The sequence below is a fragment of the Phocoena sinus genome, chromosome 6 (genome assembly GCF_008692025.1).
Source record: "Phocoena sinus isolate mPhoSin1 chromosome 6, mPhoSin1.pri, whole genome shotgun sequence".
NCBI classification, from domain to species: Eukaryota; Metazoa; Chordata; class Mammalia; order Artiodactyla; family Phocoenidae; genus Phocoena; species Phocoena sinus.
The window spans coordinates 39,202,428-39,222,542 of record NC_045768.1 but is presented as its reverse complement, the minus strand read 5'-3'; the positions used below and the strand labels follow the sequence as shown (position 1 = coordinate 39,222,542).

General features: G+C 39.7%; 1 long non-coding RNA gene across 1 annotated transcript in view; it reads left to right on the top strand.

Annotated features, from left to right (window-relative positions):
- The window catches only part of LOC116755748, a 66,953-nt gene that overhangs the window by 29,862 nt on the left and 16,976 nt on the right, over positions 1-20,115 (top strand). The window contains exon 3 of the long non-coding RNA XR_004350449.1: positions 9,557-9,668. This is a non-coding gene — a long non-coding RNA (uncharacterized LOC116755748). The remainder of the gene's footprint in view (positions 1-9,556; positions 9,669-20,115) is intronic.

Genomic DNA, 20,115 nt, shown 5'->3' with positions numbered 1-20,115 from the left:
GTTAGCACTGGCTCAGGACAGAAATGTATAAAACTTTGAACAGCAGTGACCCAGGGAAGAAATGAATCACAGAACCTTTCAGGGATGTGGCCAGCCTAGAACTCCTCCCATGAGTGTAGGTCTCTGCAGTGGGGGACCTGGAACAGCCAGAAAGATACCTTCAGTGTTTGCTCTGCCTGGATCGGGCACATAGAGGCATTCAACCAATGTATGCTTAATTGCAGTGGGTTCTGTTGGAGTGAATGGAATAGTAAAAGGCAGAAGTAGACATGCTTTTTCCTTTTATTTTGAAATAGTCTAAGAGCACTAATAATAATAGTAGTAATAATAATAGTTAACACTGTTTCCTGTGGGCCAGGCCCTGTTCCAAGCAGTCTCTCCTTCCCTCAGGGGCAACCTCTATCCTTATCTATAATACCATAGGTTAGTTGGCAAAGGGAGATGTTTAATGGGGAAATTATCAATGTTCATCAAGAGTCCTCAGTTTCCCTGACTGCCTCTGTGATCTCTAATCGGCCCAGTTGCTCAGAGGCCCTAACAGCTAAAAGGTAGTAAAGTAAGGAGTCAAGTTCACATTACAAATTGGGCCTCAAAAAATAAAAATGAAATAAAAAAGGTTCATTATTGAGTTCAGCCTCCTTGAAGTCACATCAACCTGATCCACTTCCTTTGTTGTAGAGATCCAGAAGCACCCTTTCAGATCGTGAGGATGGGATGGGAGTGGGGAGGAGGTTGTATCCACCTACCTAAGCAGGTTTGTAAACAAACGACAAGCAAATTAAAGGGGAGTCCATGGTAGAGTTTTATGTACAGCTAAAAACATCCAAAATGCCTTCTAAAACTCAAGAATTATATAAGGTCTACTGTTATGCATAGAAGCCTCTGAGCCCCCCTTCTAAGAATTCTCCCAGGAGGTTGGGGGTTGGGAGTAGCAGCCATGTTGGTAACATGTGGTCCTTCCCCATGTTGACTGAGGGGGCTGGAAGCAGACACCGGACTCAAGGCCAGCCAATTAGATCCTCTCTCCCAGGAATTTATCACTGCAATGAAAGGATGCTGGTTAGCGTGGGCTGGTCTCTTAAACCAAGGACATACAACTCAAGAGCTGTGGTACTGCCCCATAGGCAGCAGAAGCACAGAACACCTGACTGCAGGGAGAAGGAAGCAGACGTGCAGGGAGACAGATGAGGGCCCGGAAGTAAGAGACTGGAGAAGAGGACAGAGGAGAAAAAGAGACAGCACTGGAGCAAAGTAGCTGATTGGCCTCTGCTGGTTTTCTAATTTAGTTCCTATTCAAACCATCCTGAGACCCAGCTGCACCTCTTCTTCTGGGGCACCATTGGCTACTCTTGAACCTTTATACTATAACCTCTACTGTTTTGATAATGCTAACTTGAGGGGCTTCTGTTACTTGCTGTTCCGGCTACAATGGCTGTGTAACAAAAACCACCCCAAAATTGAATGGCTTAAAATAAGAACACTTATTTTGCTTAAAAATCTGCACTCTGAGCAAGGCTTAGCATGGACAGCTTGTTTCCGCTACAACTTGGTTTCAGCTGGGGTAGTTTGAAGGCCAGGAGCTGAAATTGTCTAAACCCTTACGTATGCCTGGCCTGGGAAGACTCAAGCAGCTGGGGATTGGAAGAGCTGGAGCTATGTGGAAATCTCTCTGTCCATCTATGGTTTCTTTATCATGGTGGCTTCAAGGTAGATGGATTTTCCCCTGGAGGCTCAGGGCTCCAAAGGTACAGTTCGCAGGGAGAGAGGGCCAGGTGGAAGCCATATCACCTTTTATGACCTAGCTTCCAAAGTCACGCGGTGTTATTTCCACTTCATCCTATTTGTGGAGGAAGTTACAGAGATCCACCGAGCCTCAAAGGGCCACTGCCTCTCAATGAAGGAATGTTACCATCACATTGTGAGAAGAACATGTGATGTATATTAATGCGGACATCTTTAGAAAATAGAATCAGTCATACTTGTAAAAGAACCTTGATTAACATATAGAATAATCCCCAAAGCTCAAAAAGGTATCAGAGTTCCCATAAGATTATCAGTGTTGTGATGGAAAATATGCTGGTTTCTGCATACAATGAGAATTCTTTCTTTTTCTTCTGAATTAGTGAACATCGAATTTATCCATAGGTGGTCTCACTGGGTTCTGCCCGGGAAACAGTATTTTAAAGTTGACTTGTCTCCCTGATTCTGGAACCATCTTGTCCTTAATTTTGCCATCTAATTAGATGTGGATTAAGTAGAAATCCCTTGTTGTTTGTAGCAGAAAGTTTCTCGGCATCTTATTGTCAAATGTCATTTGCAAGCATATCCTTTCTTGCTTGGTGAATGAGCTTTTTTCTCCAGCTGGACTCTGCTCATACTTTTAATAAATAATCAGGTTTTCAGGGTCCAAAATACTCGAGAGCTGTAAAGTAGGCACTGCTGAAAGATGTGTTAACTCCTTCGGGCCCCCAAGGTGCTATTTCAAATGTTACTGCTTCATATCCCATAATAGAAGCTTGAACCTTATCGATGGCCTTTCTTTGTGTGTGTAGAGGGTGAAGGCTAGGAAAAGAAGAGTCGGTGACCTGGAACGGGGAGCTGAATTAACTCTTTCAGGAAGGCTTAAAAGAAAAGATTTTAGTCTTTTATAAACTCTAAAAGATACTGAAGTTTCCAGAATAAATCAGTACCTAAGATAATGTTATTAGATGCAGTAATTACTGGAATGATAAAAACCTTGTTGATGCTAGCTGAAAATAGGTATGTTCTATACTTACTTTATAACAGCATTTCCAGTACTGTCCTAGAATGAAGTTAACTATAAAAATATGCACATTCTGATTACATATAGAAAACTTCAAATTGTCCTCTTTTTTTATTATTAATAAAGTTTACTCAGGTTTGTACACAATTCTTCAATTTGTGGGTTCAGCCTGTTGTTTGATATGTGGAATAAAAAGATAAGACCATTGATGGCAAGTTTTCAAAATTCTACCTATAATAAGTGAATATGCATGAATATAGTGCTAGCCTGAATAATAGGTATATTTTGGATTTTGTACAACTAGTGGTCTGGTAAGTATTTAACAACCAGCTTAACCAAGGCTGGGAGTAGGAGGGTCTTGACTTACAGCATTTGCCGATTTCTGTGATGTAAATATTTCCACCATAGCTGATTTCATGCTACCAACATGGCATCACCGAATGCAGAATTGGGAGGAGACATGTTCAGTGGGCTCTTCTGAGCTGTATGAGCCAGTCCTGCACACCGCTGGTTACAATTATGGGAAAGCCAGTTGGATGACTCCTGGATAAACCTTGTTATAATACTACGGGGATAATAAGAACTTACTGTATAGCACAGGGAACTCTCCTCAATACTCTGTAATGACATATATGGGAAAAGAATCTAAAAAGTGGATATATGTCTGTGTATAACTGATTCATTTTGCTGTACAGCAGAAACTAACACAACATTGTAAATCAACTATACTCCAATAAAAATTAATTTTAAAAAATACTAGGGGGAGGGGCTTCCCTGGTGGTGCAGTGGTTAAGTATCCACCTGCCGATGCAGAGGACACGGGTTCGAGCCCAGGTCCAAGGCCTGTGCGCCACAACTACTGAGCCTGTGCTCTAGAGCCCACGCGCCCCAACTACTGAAGCCCGTGTGCCTAGAGCCCATGCTCCGCAACAAGAGAAGCCACTGCTATGAGAAGCCCATGCACCACAACGAAGAGTAGCCCCCACTCGCCACAACTAGAGAAAGCCTACGCGTAGCAATGAAGACCCAACACAGTCAAAAATAAAATAAATAAATAAATTTTTTAAAAACTAGGGGGAAAAAAGACAAATTTTAGGTGGCAAGATCTGCAGCAGAGACATTTAATGCCCATTGACTCTCCATTTACTCCCCCCACATTTCTCACTGACCAGTGGACTGGGAACAGAGATGGAAGCATTTAAAAGTTAGTATGCAACCAGCAGCCCTCTCTTCCCTTGCCACTGCACCACTCCAATAAAGGAGGTCACATGTTACCAGTGGTGCAGATACAAGATGGGAGGACCTGTATCAACATGGTTCCATGAATGTCTGTGTGGAGCTCAACCCCCTTACGCCAACACTGGATGTGTACCATGCTTCGGTGAGAGACTGATGCCCAGCAAGCCATCCCATACAGAATGGCTTAAGACAACAATTTATTGTTTTATCTCCCATTTCTGTGTGTTTGTTAGGCTCCACTGGGCATTTCTTCTGCTTTTCTCACTCAGGGTCTCATGTGGTTGTAGTCAAAATGGTGGCTGGGGCTGGAGACCTTGGAAAGCTTGACTGAGGATGGCCTCTTTGCTGAGTTCTGGCACCTAAGTGCTCCTCCACGTGGAGTCTCATTCTCCAGCCATCTGCGTGTGGCCTCTCTTTGGCAGTGGGATGGTCAGACTTCTTATGTCATGAGTGACTTCAAATGCAGAGGCTGTCAAGATTTCCTAAGGCTTCTGCTCCATTTTCTTGGTTAAAGTGAGTCATGGGATCAGCGCAGAGACAGACTGGGAGGTGACTAGACAAGGGTGTGACTACCAGGAGGTAAGAGTCATTGGGAGCCCTCTTTGGAGACTAGCTACCACATACCACAAGTAAGGATTAAGCCTTTGTTATGTTAAGCCACTTAGATTTCAGGGTTAATTTGTTCCCTTGGCAAAACCTAAACTGACTGGTCCAGAAATCGGTACTGTATTAGTGAAGATAAGGTAGACGGTGCTGCAAAAATAAACCCCTAAATCTTAGCAGCTTAACACATGGGCCTCTGGGCGTCTTATGGCTCTCTAGGACTGTTGCTTTCCAATGATGACTCAGGGGTCTCGGTTACCAAAGTGATGACTCGGGCCACTTGCATTTTGTTGGTGCACCATCTGGAACGTGTGGCTCCCAGCTCACCTGGGCAGGAGGAAAGGGGACAAGGGGAACTCATGGCTCTTAAGTACCTATTGGCCAGAACTAGTCATATGCCTCTTGCCCCAACTATAAGGAGGCTGGAAAATTTGGGGGAGCACATGGATATTTGGTGATTAATAAATATCTCTTGTCATAAAGTTATATGGAGCTCTTTGCCTCTTTCGTTTTTCCTCCCTTCTCACCTCACCCTCTATAAAAAATTTAAGGAAAAGAGAGAGTTGGGGGCAGGAGAGGGAGATAGGAAGGAAGGAAGGAAACAGCAAGGGAGGGAGGGAAAGAAGGAAGCAGGAAGGGAGGGGTGGAAGGAAGGAAGAATACCAGAAGGAATTTGCAGGATGCAAATACAACCATTAAATTATTAACAAAACTATTAACAATTACTGCTAAACAAAATCTATTAAAAAATAACTAATAGCAAAGGCTTTCACTGTGTTTTTAGCCGTTTTTTTTTTTTCCTTTTAATCAGCAATGATAAGGAAACTAAACCAGATTAAGTGCTATCTTATTGGAGATACAAAGGCAAACAAGGGGAAAGAAGTGATTGAAGAGCACTTCAGAAAGCTCAGTACATTCAAATCAGCAGGGCCTGATTACTCACATCCAACGGCACTTAAGGAATTGGCAACTGTAATTGCAGGACCACCAGCCTTTATTTTAGAAAAGGAAGGTTGGACAGGAGAAGGTCCTGACAAGTAGAATCTGCAGATGGAGTATCGTTTTTGGTTGTTTTTTTTTTTTTTAACAGAGAAAAGCACAACTGTAGTAATTATAGACTATTCAGCTTATCTTGGATACCTGGGAAGATACAAGAACAAATCATCAAACAATCAATTTGCAACCATCTAAAAGAGCACAAGGTACTGGGTAGTAATCAGCATGATTTTGTGAAGTACAAATTATGCCAGACCAATTAATTTTACCAAGAGAGGATGATGAGCCTGATGGAAGAGGGGAAAGCAGTACCTACAGCTGGACTTCAGTAAGGTTTTTTTTGTTTTCTTTTTTTATTCCATCCCCTGACGTTTTCAGCATCAACTCTCCAAGAGGATGCTACCTAGATCAACAATTGGGTGGGCACGACTCTGGATGAGGCACTCAGAGTGATAAAAACAAACATTCTGCTCCAGGTTTATTAGTAATAGTTATTGTTATTTTAATCAGTTGATGTGGACAAAGAAGATGACAGTGGTAAAGAAGATGTTGAGATACAAACAACATTCTCTACTACAGAGGGGAAGTATGAGAGAAAAGAGGAGATATAAAAACCAATCTAAGAAATCCAGCAGCTAAATAATGTGGGATCCAGGAAAGGAGAACAGAGAAAATGGCAAAAGGGAAATTACTAGAGAAATTATATAAAAAAATTTCCCAGGAAAGGACATACATGTTTACATTAAAAGAGCCCACTGAGGGCTTCCCTGGTGGTGCAGTGGTTGAGAGTCTGCCTGCCGATGCAGGGAACATGGGTTCGTGCCCCGGTTTGGGAAGATCCCACATGCCGCAAAGCGGCTAGGCCCGTGAGCCATGGCCGCTAAGCCTGCACGTCCGAAGCCTGTGCTCTGCAATGGGAGAGGCCACAACAGTGAGAGACCCACGTACTGCAAAAAAAAAAAAAAAAAAAAAAAAAAAGAGCCCACTGAGGGCCAAGTACAGTAGATGGGGAAAATAAGCCACTTGGATACAACATTGTAAAAATTTAGAACTCTAAGAATAAATAAAATTTCTAAAAGTTTCCAGAGGGAAAAATTAGGCCACCTACAGAGAAATGAAAATTGAGCAGCCAAGTTCTCATTAACATCTCTGGCTGCTAGAAGATAATAGAGTGGTCCTTTCAATTCTGGGGGAAATTGAATTTAAAAATAATTTCTGTATTCAGCCAAGCTATCATTCAAAGAGTAGAATATAGGCGTTTCACATAAACTAGCACTTGGAAAGTTTACTTCCCAGACTCCTTTATTAAGAAGTTACTTGAATATGTATTCCAGCAGAATGAGGATATTATCCAAGAAAGAAGAAGGCAAGGGTCCTAATATTGGAAACGGAAGTAGAGTATAATACAAAGTCTTCCAGTTTAGAGCAGGAGAATGAAGAGCTCCAAAGGTAAGGACTCTTGGGCAGAGGAGAACTCCCTGCAGTTCATAGTGTGATTGAGGGAACAAAAAATAAAAACAAACAAAAAACAGAAAAGACTTGCGTGTTATGATAAAGTATATATTTAGACAATAAAAAAGACAGGCAATTAAGAATTCCAGAAAAAACAAAAAGCTAACTGAGAATGTTATGGTCCAATTTTGAAGAAGAATAATATGTATGATTTTCAATAATATATAGACTGTTAGAGAAAAACTAGTACATGGTGTTAAAACATTATCCTTCGAGTAGGTGAGGAGTTACGACAGTGCCCTCATAGAAAAGGAAATGGCAATCCTAGCATGCTCCTTAGCTTGGCAGTGCACAATGTTGTTGTAGTCTTAATAATGTAAGTACTTTGACTTTAAACTCTTGCAGTCAATGGACAGAGTAAGGAAGATCTCGGCTACGTTGCAGAAAAAAGAGGCAAACATTAATCTTCGTAATATGAAAGTATAGCTGACCGAAGGTGGGAAGTGCAAAATGAAGGAAATATGAAGAGAAGAATAGTATCACTGACACCCTCAACTTCTATAATGAGAAGTCAAGATACTCAGGTTTTCAGAATGAGAAATTGAGGCATAACATAATATTTAAAGTTACAAGGGTAACCACAACAAAACTTAAAAATAATGATATAACTACCCCAAACTGGGAGGCGTTGGGAGGAAGAAGAAGATAACATAAATGAGCTAAACGCTTATCTTTTGTAACTGGAGGCCACCCATAACCAAGAAATTGAAAAGAGGAATCGTATATTCAAAGAATGTATAATTCATGAGTGATTTTTCATAAGCATACATTGAAGGTCATGGGCACAATCTCAGAGCACAGGTATCAACCATCTCTATAGCTTAAGGACACATTATAGTGCTGTTGATCTTGCAGCCATGGCATTTTTTCCCATTCCATTATCCATGCCCAGTTATAAGATTATACTTGCAGACGTAAAGCCCTATCTGCTTTAATGCTTTTTAAGTTTTTCTCAGAATTATCTCTAATATTTCACAGAGTACTCTCTCCAAAATTAATAGCATGGTATATGGCCGGGTGGCCTCTTTATGGTGTTTTATGATATCTAATTTCTGTTCCCCAAGAATATATTCTCAGAATTAGGGTTTTGCCTCCACTGGATGAAAGCTTAGATGACCTTGTTATAGGAGAAAAACTATTTTAATGTTATAACTCTAAAAATTAAAATAATACAAAAGTCACTTGAATCACTTCTAGACGTTCCTGAGCATTTAAATAACAGCATGGTTAACAAGCTCCTGTTAAATGATGGCAGATGCAAGTAGAACTCTGCTGTAACTTCATAACTGAGGTCCAAAAAATTCAGTCGTGTAACGTGTGGGACCCACTTAGTGCAGAGTTCATGAAATGACCAATGTGAACTGAGTCCAGGAGGACAGGAGCCAGTCACCAAACTCGGCCTATCCAAATTTCCATTATCAAAGAGTGTGTAATTACAAGCTCCACTGTACTTCTGATTACTGGCTAGAGTGGCATGCCACATAGCCACACACATAAACTCAGTTGCCGTACACACTGCCTACTAGCTTTAAATTATGCAATTCTTGATGACTCTTGGCAAGAGTTAAACTATTTCAAATTTCACACGAAATTGGTACTTACCTAATAGGCCAATTACACTATTTCAAATATTCATTATTCTAATTTATCTACAACATGAGTGTATTGTAAAAGAGGGGTATTTACTTTTTTAAATTAGGGAAAGTCAGGGAGGGTGTTTGCAACCAGAAGAGCTAAAAGCAGAAATCTTTAAAACTGTTCACAAGAGGTGGAATTAGGGTTGGGGATGGATCATCATAAGCTTCTCTGTATCATTTCGTGTATACTGTTTAACTTATTGTAAGGTGTATTTACTACTCTAACACAGTAAGTATTATAGTAATTAGATTCATAAAAACAGTAACGGTTGCCGCTCTTAATATTTCTCAGTGACTGGTCCCTGCAATACTTGTTAAAAATGCAGAATCCCTGGTTCCAAACACAGTCCCAGTGAATATGACCCCCTCTACTGGGGCCCAGGAATCTGCATTGGAACCAGTGGTTTAGATCCAGATCTTACTACAGGCTCACTTATATGTCTTCTTCAGGCATATTTCAGGATTGAACTTCTTGTGAAACCATCACATGCTGCATTGCCTTCTGTGGTGTTTACCATATCCCAGCATCCTTCCTTGCATTTCTGTACCACTAAAACGAAGAAAAAAAACCAAAATGACCTCACTGTCTCTCTCTTTTGGTGTATGACATTATCTAGGGGAACAGCATTTCTTTTCAAGATCCTTTAAGCTGTGCAACCTCTTGAACATGGGACAGCTAAGAAAATCTCAGTTTTAAAATTCATGACAATGACTGGTTTCTTAATTATGTAAGGAGAAAGATTTTGAGACTGTCTTTGTATCTTATTTTGGTGCTAATCATTTTTTCTCATTCCCATGACTGCAGGAATATTGATCTCAGCGTTACTTTGACCGTTAATGAATTATGATGGCAATAAGCAGAGACGCACACCTCCAGCCTCCTGGGAGCTAAATCTTCTGCTACAGCGTTTGTGTTTGTAAGTCAGCACCTGTGTGATCCATATTCTAACTATTTGTTATTCTCCTTTAATTACATATTGGTGGTGGTCCATCTGTAGCCTGAGAGCAACCAACTGGAGACTCAAAGAAATTATTAAAGCATTAACTTTAAATTAGAAGGCCAAAAGGAAACATATTGGGTTTGTTCCTACCCATTCCAGTATGATGTTTCCGGAACAGTTATTCCCTTTCATGTCAAGGAAACTTGGGTCTAAAAAGTTAGTACAGAACTTTTATTTTCAGAGAAGTTTTCACCTTAAATATTTCCTGTGTCACCAGTATTTCTGTTAGCATCAGCTTTACCTCATCTGTCAAATACCATTCTGTTTGGCAGGTGATACATTTTAAATCCTGTACTTCCTACTTGGTCCTGATCAGTCACTCAAGTCGGGGTTTAGGGGATTGTAGATGGTCAAGTCGGTCCCCGAAAACTTTTCCTTTTAGCATTTTGGCAACTTTTTATTTTGACATAATTTCAAATATCTATAAAAGTTTCAAGAATTGTACAAGAAATCCCCTTTACTGAGATGCATATTTATACCTTGCCCCAGTTACTACCTCTCTTTCTATGAATCTGTCTGTATTGCACACCCTCTTCCTTTCCTGACCCATTTGAGAGTAAGTTGAAGACGTTGTACCCGTTTACCCTGAAATATTTTGGTATTTTCCTAAGAATAACATTCTTTTTAATAACCATGGTTTTATCAAAATCAGGTATTTTAATGATATAAACCACAGTCCAAATTTAAATTCAGATTTTCTCAGTCGTCCCAATGATGTCCCAATAATTAGTTGTAAGCTGATTTTTTCCCCAGACCAGGATGTAATCCAGGATTGTGCATTGTACTGAGTTGTAATATCTACTTTGTTTCCTTTAATCTGGAAAAGTTTCTGAGTCTTTGTCTTAACTTGACATTTTTTCCTTTGTCTTTCTTTTTTGGGGGGTGGGGGGAAGACTCTTCATTCTGGGTTTGACTAGGATGTCCTCATGTTTAGACTTGGGTTCTGTATTTTTGGTGGAAATACCATTGAGGTGAGGTCCTGTCCTTGTCGGTGTACCATATCGGGGGTACCCAGTGTCCATTTGTGATGTTAACTTTGATTACTTGACTCAGGTACTTACTCCACTGTAAAGTTACAGCTTTTCTCTTTGTAAATTACAAGGGTTTTGTGGGGAAATATTTTGAGACTGTGTCAATATCCTGTTTATAAAATTTTTTCTGACTACTTTGCACTGATTGATGATGTTCTAACTCCATCATTCCTTCTAGATTTATTAGTTGGCATTTTGCTGTAAGGAAGAGCTTTCCTTCTCTGCATTTACTTTTTTTGCTTATTTAAGTCTGAACTCATGGATCCTTAGGTTGTTCAGTGGGTTATAATCTATTTCTGTCCTTTTTAAATTTGATGCTTAAATTTTCTCAAATTTGGCCAATGACAGCCCCTTCAATCTGTTTGTCTTTTTGACATGTTTCCATGATGCTTTGAAGCGCTACCTTAGTTTCTGTAGCAACTGGCTCATCTTGTATTCCCTCTGCCCCCTCCCTGGAATTAACCATTTCTCCAGTGAGCCCCCAGGTGAATTTTGGTAAGAAAATCAAATTTATCTTTTGTGCCTGCCCCTCCCTTTTTCTCTTACCTTTCAGTAACCTGTCCCATGAGTCCCTGCTGTGATTTTCAGTATCTCTAGTTAGAGAGGAAATTCTGATAAATTCATTCACCTTAAAATTGTTTAGGAATGACTGCATGACCCTTCTTAGAAACGTTTGCATTTTAAAAAAGGAAGCCAGTTAGAAAGCAATGCTCAATTAAACAACAATATTAATCACAGAATGTTACTGGTGAAGGAGACTTTAGATCACAGGGTCACAGACTCAGCCCCCCTCAGCCCCCTAAGAGTTAGCGTGAATGTGTGTGCGAAAAGCCTAGTGATGTCAGCAACAGAGTGGTACAGACTGGGCTGAACTGGAGGGTGCAAGCCCACCTAATGATATTTAAATTAAAATAAATAAATAATCACTGGGCAGACCAAGCAAAATTTGTTTATTATCCTTATTTAGCAGAGGGCAGTCTATTAATGACTTTTGTGTTAAAGTAAAACTAAACTAATGGTTTTAACACTGTGCTTGGGGGAGCCACCAAGATGCTTTATAGAACTTTCCTGGGGGTTCTGGAAATGCTGTGCACAGATCCACTCTCGTCCTTCCAATCCTCTTCAGCCAGAGTCGCTTCCTTGTTATCTGTTTGATGTGACAGGCACTGTGCGAGTCTCTGTTTGAAGGAAGGGATCTGTGGATTTTAAAACAAGTTCAACAATCACTGATGTAGTCCAGCCACCTAACCTTGCAGATTCTTGCAGATAAGCAGACTGAGGCCATCCGGGGATAACCAGTATTGCCGTGATTGTTATTAGCAGAGTTAAGCCAAAAACCGAGGTCTTCTGATGCTTGGTCCAAACTTTCTTCCCTACATAAAGTTGCTTCATCTAATGGTGGAAAATCAGGTGCTAGTGGCGAAGGTTATCCTAATGTCGTATCATGTACACAATAGGCCGTCTCTAAGTAAAGATGTCCCTGGTTGATACACAGCCTTTCATGCTCTGAAGACAAATACCCTTCCTGATTCTAGAGCTCTATAAATTGAGCATGTGAGTGAATATTTAGGTAGAAAAATCAGGTCATCAAACACTTTAGTCACTGATTGCATGTTAAAATGATACTTTCATCCATAAGGAGGTATGATTTCTAATAAATATCAGATAATTTTTTCAAGTATATTCTTAAAACTCCTGGAAGATTTTTGCTAATTGATAGAATATCAAAGACTATTTCCTTTTCCATTCTTAAGAAATCATCTTTTACTATGATAAAATTTTTCATTTCTTCAGTTAAAATGTATATGCTTAAAAGAAAAATGGTAAGATCTAGTATAAATCACTACATAGACGTCATAAATCATTTTAAAGAGGACTGTTTTAGTCAATGTAGAGTTCTACTCAAACCTGTAGTTCTATTACAGTATAATATTTAACAGCTGGCAAACTCTTGCCTAAGTACTTTACTTTTTAAATTTTTAAACTTTATCTCTGCAAAACTTAAAACTGGAGTAATTTTCTGAATGCTCTCACAAGCCAGTTCAAAATTCCTGCATCTCTTTCGTTTTTCAAATGAAACAGAGCTTTATCTTCAATTGTCTAGTTTATTTTTCTCGGTAGAAATAATATTTCTCTAAGGTTTTAAGAGGAAAAAATAGTATTAAAATATAAGCTGAATGTTAACACTTCTGATTGTTTCTAACATCCTGATATGATTAAAAGAAGACAGAGAGGCCAGGAAAGTCCTTGCAAACTAGATTTAAAATATTGCTCATTTAAAACTCTAAGTTCAAATGTAGTTCTGTTCAAGTATAATTCACTACTGGTAAATGCTAAATTGTTCTTGAAGCAAGCATTACTTCAACTTTTGTGGATTATTTTCTTAAATTGTAGACTTTACCATTCATTCCTTTCACTTTTTATATTATTCCCCTTTTGCTCATTTTGCAACAGGGGAGTTTTTGGTTTTATTTTTTTAAAGGAAATACTAAACGTAATGAATGAAACACATGTTATTACTGAGCCTAAAATGAATTGCATTAGTATCTTTTATCTAATAAATTATAGTGCATATATATGCTTACCTATTAAAAAATTTTAACTTGTGGATACTTATATTCTAATTAGTGTTCTTTTTTTCTATCAAATAATTTATCACTGGATTTGTCACTTTACTAAGCCAGTTTATTATTGAACATGTGAGTTTTCCTCTCTTTTTATTAATTTCATCATCATAAGACTATATGCATAATTATTCTGTTTCATCAAGAAACAGTTTTAAATGCTCACAGCGTTCATGGATGTATCCAGTTGTTTGTTATTCTTTCTTTCCTTTCTCTTCCTTTTTCTACCTTGAAGTTACCTTTTAGCCATAAGAGGCAGGTCACAGGCAATAGACTTTGTCTGTAAAATATAATGCCTACTTCACGGGGCTATTGGGAGAACTAAATACAATAATGGAAGCTCCTAGCACAGTGCATGACATCAGTATTTACTTTACTTTTTGGTCCTTTAAGGAATTGTACTTCCACAAGTTTGACAAGTTCTCAAAACTGCTGTTCTGGGCAAAATTTCACTTTCAGTAAAATGAAAGCCTGTGAGTAACTAAGTATGGCTCTTTGTCAGGGTTACATTTAAATGTAATAGGTAGATTTAGAGTTTTGCCAAAGATGGGAGCGAGACGGCTTAGTGTGAAGGGAAGAGCCTTGGTCATGGGACAGCTACTACCCCCTCAGTCACTGACCTGCCAGGTGACCTTAGCCACTTTGCTTTTGGGCTTCAGTTTCTTCAGCTGTATTAGGATGTGGACGGTCTCCAGGGTGCTTTTGGTTCTAAAACCCGATGATTCTACAAATGCAGCACTTTTAAAAAGTGGATTTATCCTTGTGGTGAAAAAATTCCTGGAAGATATATATCCTCACATTCATGCTGGGGGTGCCCGGGTGATGGCAGGAGGGATGGCCTTCTTTCTTCCCCACCTCTCTCCCTCTTTTCTTCCCTCCCCATCTCCTTCCCTTCTTTCCTTCCTTCCCTGACTTGTTTCTTCTTTCAGCAATTATTTATGGCACCTTCCATAAGCCAGGCAAGAGTGAGCAAGAATGTTTCAGTCCAGCATTCATAAAGCTAATAGTCTTTTTATCTATTTCTTTTCTTTTTCCCCTAAAAAATGTCAAACATATAGAGAACCAGAAGGAACAGTAACTTGAACATCTATATCTCCTAGATTTACCAACTGTTAACAACTTTTTTTTTTTTTTTTTTTTTTTTTTTTTTTATGCGTTACGCGGGCCTCTCACTGTTGTGGCCTCTCCCGTTGCGGAGGACAGGCTCCGGACGCGCAGGCTCAGCGGCCATGGCTCACGGGCCCAGCCGCTCCGCGGCATGTGGGATCTTCCCAGACCGGGGCACGAACCCGTGTCCCCTGCATCGGCAGGTGGACTCTCAACCACTGCGCCACCAGGGAAGCCCTGTTAACAACTTTTATTCTGTGTGTGTGTGTGTGTGTGTATATACAACCATATGTATATATATACACACCCCATATGTGTATATATATGTGTATACACACACACACACACACACACACACACACACGTTTTTCTGAACCATTTAAAAGTGCAGACACCATGCTTCGCCTCTAAGTAACTGAACATACATCTCCAAGAATCAGTACAGTCTCACAAGTAACCATAATACCATTATCACACCTAACTTAGGTGCCCCACCCCCAAATTAGCACCAATCCTATAGAATTATATAATGTCTATTCCATATTCAGATTTCTTTAATTATCCCAAGAATGTCTTTTATTGCCCTCTTCATCAAATCCTGGTTCACCAATCAAGGTTCACACATTAATTTGGTTTTTATTCCTCTGTCTCTTTTAATATAGAACTGTTCCCCCACTTTTTCTTTGTAATGACATTCAATTTTTGAGAAGTGCAGGCTCATTGTCTTACAGAACATACAAAATTCTAGATTTGTCTGATTGTTTTCTTTTGGTGTCATGTAACTTATTTCTGTATCCTGTGTATTTGTTGTAATCTGGAAGTCTAGATGTTTGATTAGATGCATGTTAAAAGTTCTTGGCAAAAATATTTTATAGGTGAAGTTGTGCTACAAAGTTATATATATTTGAAGTTTTCTACAGAGATCATCTATTACTAATGATGAAGAACTAGAAATAAATTTAAATTTATATAATACATTGAATATAGTGGAAAAAGCATAAGTTTGCTAGCAGAGGCCTGGATTTGAGTACAGATTCTATTCTCTCTAGCACCTTGACCAGATTAATTAGCCTAGTAGTTTAGCTCTCCACAAAAGACCAGAGAAGATAGAATCACTCCAGGAACCTTCTTGAAATATGCATGCTTGTCCCTCCACTCCACTCCCTGGTATTTTTTTTAAAAGGGAGACTTTTTTATACCACCCCTCATCCCTAGGCCACCCTTCTCACCCCCACCTCAGGCTTAAATGCCACCAATTCTGTGTGCCAGGTGTCCTTATCTGAGAAATTTGGAAAATCTCTACCTTGAAGGGTTATTGTAAGTGTTGGAGATTAATAATAACATGTGTAAAGTATATAGCACAGAGTCTGCCACAATATTATATGCTCAATTCACCACCACTGTTATTGTTATTACATCAGTAATTTGCAAAGAAGGGAGAGAGAATTTGAAAAGGGACAGGAAGTGGTATAGTACAGAATATTCCGTTTCTAAGTGGTTACTTCAAAAACCTTCCAAGAGTGTTTGTGCTCATGCAGTGACATCAATAAAAGTTCAGCTGAGACAGTGCTATGACACAGTAATCATTAACATTTATGCAGCCCTTTACAGTTTACAAAGCACATCCACATTCATTATTATGTTTGATATATGCCCTCTTTCACGAAGATCAGCTGTGCTTAATGCTTCGCCCAAGGACACAGCGTAATCAGTGGGGGAGCTCAAATTAGGAGTTCTGATTGTGGAACAGACTTCTTTTGCTGAAAATGTGCAGCCTGGAACAGACACCAAATGTCTCTTTTCTAAATTCCTGACCAAGGGACTCTTTCCTTATGGTGTTGGTTACTGAAATGCTTAGTTTAAAACTCTTTGAGTCTATTTCACACTTATAGCTCCTCATCTGTCGTATTTTATCTGTGTTGGGTGACATTTCCTGTACTGTCGTGCGTTGTCACTCAGCCAGAAGGCTTTAGTTATTTCTTGCTCTTTGCTCTAACAGAGAGAAATACTGTTTAATGAATCTGAATTAACACCATCAGGTGCATATTAAAAATGCATTCGAACCTTTCAGCTGGACTAATTTCCTTCCTAACATTGTGTAGCACTGGGCAAATTAAAGACTCATCCAAAGATTGGCCCTTTTTTTTTGAAGCAGTTAGAACTGGTGTTTCTTAGTGTTGACCTTGATATTTTTTACCTGGTCATGTATAGCTCTTTTTGGATAAGAAAAATATTACTATTTTAAACAAAAACTGACTATCTTTGGTTTAGCAAGCTAGTGTAGCATAAAACATCTTAGGGGAGATGACTCATTCTTTATTATTCAGTTTAAGGTATTTTCTAGTTTCTTTTTTGTATCACAAGATATTTAGAGTTATATTTCTTTTTTTTTTTTTTGCGGTACGTGGACCTCTCACTGCTGCTGCCTCTCCCATTGCGGAGCGCAGGCTCAGCGGCCATGGCTCACGGGCCTAGCCGCTCTGCGGCACGTGGGATCTTCCCGTACCAGGGCACGAACCCGCGTCCCCTGCATCGGCAGGCAGACTCTCAACCACTGCACCACCAGGGAAGCCCCTTGTGAACGTTTTAGTTAACTTGTTGCTAGTGGTATCTACATTTCTATTCATATTAATGTTTTAGCATAATTCTGCCATGTCCAGGGAACAGAGTCTGTGAGATTTCAGTCTTGTAAAAGCAGCTGAGACTTGCTTTGCTGTCCAGCATTTGTCAGTTTTGTAAGTGCTCCAAGTGCACTTGAAGAAGGAAATGTTTTCTGTAGCTATTGGTAGGAATGTTCCTTGTATATCAGTTACACCGTGTGTTAATCTTGTTCGAATCATGTGTATTTGCTGATTTGCTTTTTTTTTGCTTGACCGTTTGCTTACCCTATTATTTCCCAAGGGTTAAAATGTGTGTTAAAGGGACTTCCCTGGTGGCACAGTGGCTAAGAATCCGCCTGCCAATGCAGGGGACACGGGTTCGAACCCTGGTCCAGGAAGAGCCCACATGCCACAGAACAACTAACCCCGTGCACCACAACTACAGAGCCTGTGCTGTAGAGCCCGCATGCCACAACTACTGAGCCCATGTGCCACAACTACTGAAGCCTGCGCACCTAGAGCCCATGCTCCACAACAAGAGAAGCCACCGCAATGAGAAGCCTGCACACTGCAATGAACAGTAGCCCCCACTCACCACAACTAGAGAAAGCCCGTGCTCAGCAACAAAGACCCAACACAGCCAAAAATAAATTTAAAAAAAAAGTGTTAAAATCTCTCACTAAAAGTATAAATGCATTTCTTTCTTCAGTTTTTGATATATATATTTTTTGGAGGCAAAGTTATTAGGTGCATACAAAATTTAGAATTGTTCTGTCTTGTGAACATAACTTTTTCTCAGAATGAAGTGTCCCTCTTTGTCTCTAGGGATGCTTTCTGCTTCAGACACTGCTTTGGTACTAATACAGCTATACTGTGTTTCTTCTGGTTAATATTTGCATCCTTTTCCTTTTTCTCTCTGATTATTCTCAATCTTTTTAATATTTCACATGCGTCTCTCCTTAATATTCTGCCACATTTCCTTTACATAATTTTTGCTCATCTTTTAAAATTAAGTTGTAGACATTGTGAGTTTAGCATACATCTTCCCAAATAATCCCCTAATATCGTCTAATACCCAGCCCATACTGAAATACCCACAGTTGTTCATAAGGTGACTTTTATGACTGTGTGGCTGCAGTTATAACTGCATTTGACTGTGTGGCTCTTAGTCTTTCAAAATCTAGAATAAGCTAACTTAATCGATACACTGTTGTACCAAATGACCATAAGGAAATGAAACATATTTTAAAGATTACTCTTAAATATATGTAAGAAATATAGTCAGTACATCCCATTTGTAATAATAATCTGAAAAACACAGAAAGTAGAAATGAAAAAATAGCAAACACTTTTATATCTTCCACCAATTGTGAGCATGGCTACCTTCCTGGTATTATATTTATCTATTTCTGATTTTTGAAGAAATCTTAGTCTGTTTCACATTATATGCTCATTATAGAGGCTTGGAAGTGAAATTTCTGAGACTAAAGGTATAACCTCTTTTAAGGCTTTCCAGGACGGTGTTTCAAAGTTTAACAATCCCAATGTGCCAAAGCTTACTGCCTTAGAAGGGATGTCCTCCTCAAAGCAGACACCACATGGGTAATTACTTATCATGGATATTTAATTATCGTGGATAATTTGTTACCACACATCTATAGTGGAGACATCCTGTGGTAAAAACTGAAAATGCCAGATACCTTCTCAGGCTCCCTCGAAGCTAAGCCATCAGCATGTAACCTGGGATTAACCAGTCAGATCAGCCCCCTTCAGACTTTCAGACTGAAGCCATTTACACAAAGAAGCAGGCACAGTGGAGATTCCTTCTGGGGGTTATAGGGGCAGCCACTTCGAGCAAGTCAGCATCTGATATTCAGTGCTGAGGTAGTGATTCAAGCCATGAGGTCCAGCATGGCAGCAGTGTCCTCACCAGAAGGACTCTGGCATGATTTTGGCTCTGGTCTTGGCCAATGTCTTATTCTTTCCCATTTCTTGAGCCTGGTTGTCCAGCCTTCTCTGACCCCCTGTCAAGTCTCAATATCCTTTAAGAAATACTTCTCTACTGAAACCAGCCAGAATTTGATTCTATTGCTTACAAAAAAAGAACTTGACTAACTTTCCATGCAGGGATTCTCCCTTCTATATAGCAGGACCTATTTCAAATGCAAGGAAAATTGGCATGCATGAGGGAGATCAGGGAGAGCAGAGAGGGCTCAGCAAGTTAACTTCTCAGGACTTGGAGTTGGGAAGAGTCTAGTTGAAACAGGGTCAATATTGGAAGGAAGGTAAGAGCAGCTTCTTAAAAAGGTAACATTTAACATTCTTGGGTACCTGACCTGGTTGTCAGCAGAGTGATTGCAGGGCCAGTTCAGGAGTCCAGCCCTTGTAAATGTGACACCAGAAATGTTAGACCTCCAGATGGGTGGTAAGCCAAGTGGCCTTGGTTGAGACTGTGACTGTGTATCTGAGACTCTAGGTGAGATAGAGGGACAGTGGCAGATGAAGCTGTGTAAGCTTGAAGTAGAAGCTAACAGTCACCATGGAAGGCCATGCCTCCACTTCTAGAAATTCTCTTTGGCAATTTCTTCAGAACCAATTTGCAAGTAGTACAACCAAAGCAGCCTCATTCCTTAGGAGGCCAACTTTGTGTCTGACCAAAACCGGTATTGCCCCAGCTTGTTCACCGTTCCCATGGGGATTGACTTGGAATTGAGTAGAAATTTAAATAAATTTTGGCAATTTCAAAAATCCGGAAAACCAAGGTCGTAACCACTGAGATATTTTTAAAAGCATTGCCAGCTCTACAGGCAAGCTTTAGAGTAACTATTTATGCAGCCTTTATGTATCTCCAAAGTTACATCAGTACTTCACATCAACTGTCTTATTTTAATATCTCAACAACCCTGAAAGGTAGGTGTTAGTAACCTTGTTTTACGGATGAAAGCACAGGCTGAGAGGTTAATTATCAGATAAGACAGCACGTCTTAAAGCGAGAATTCAA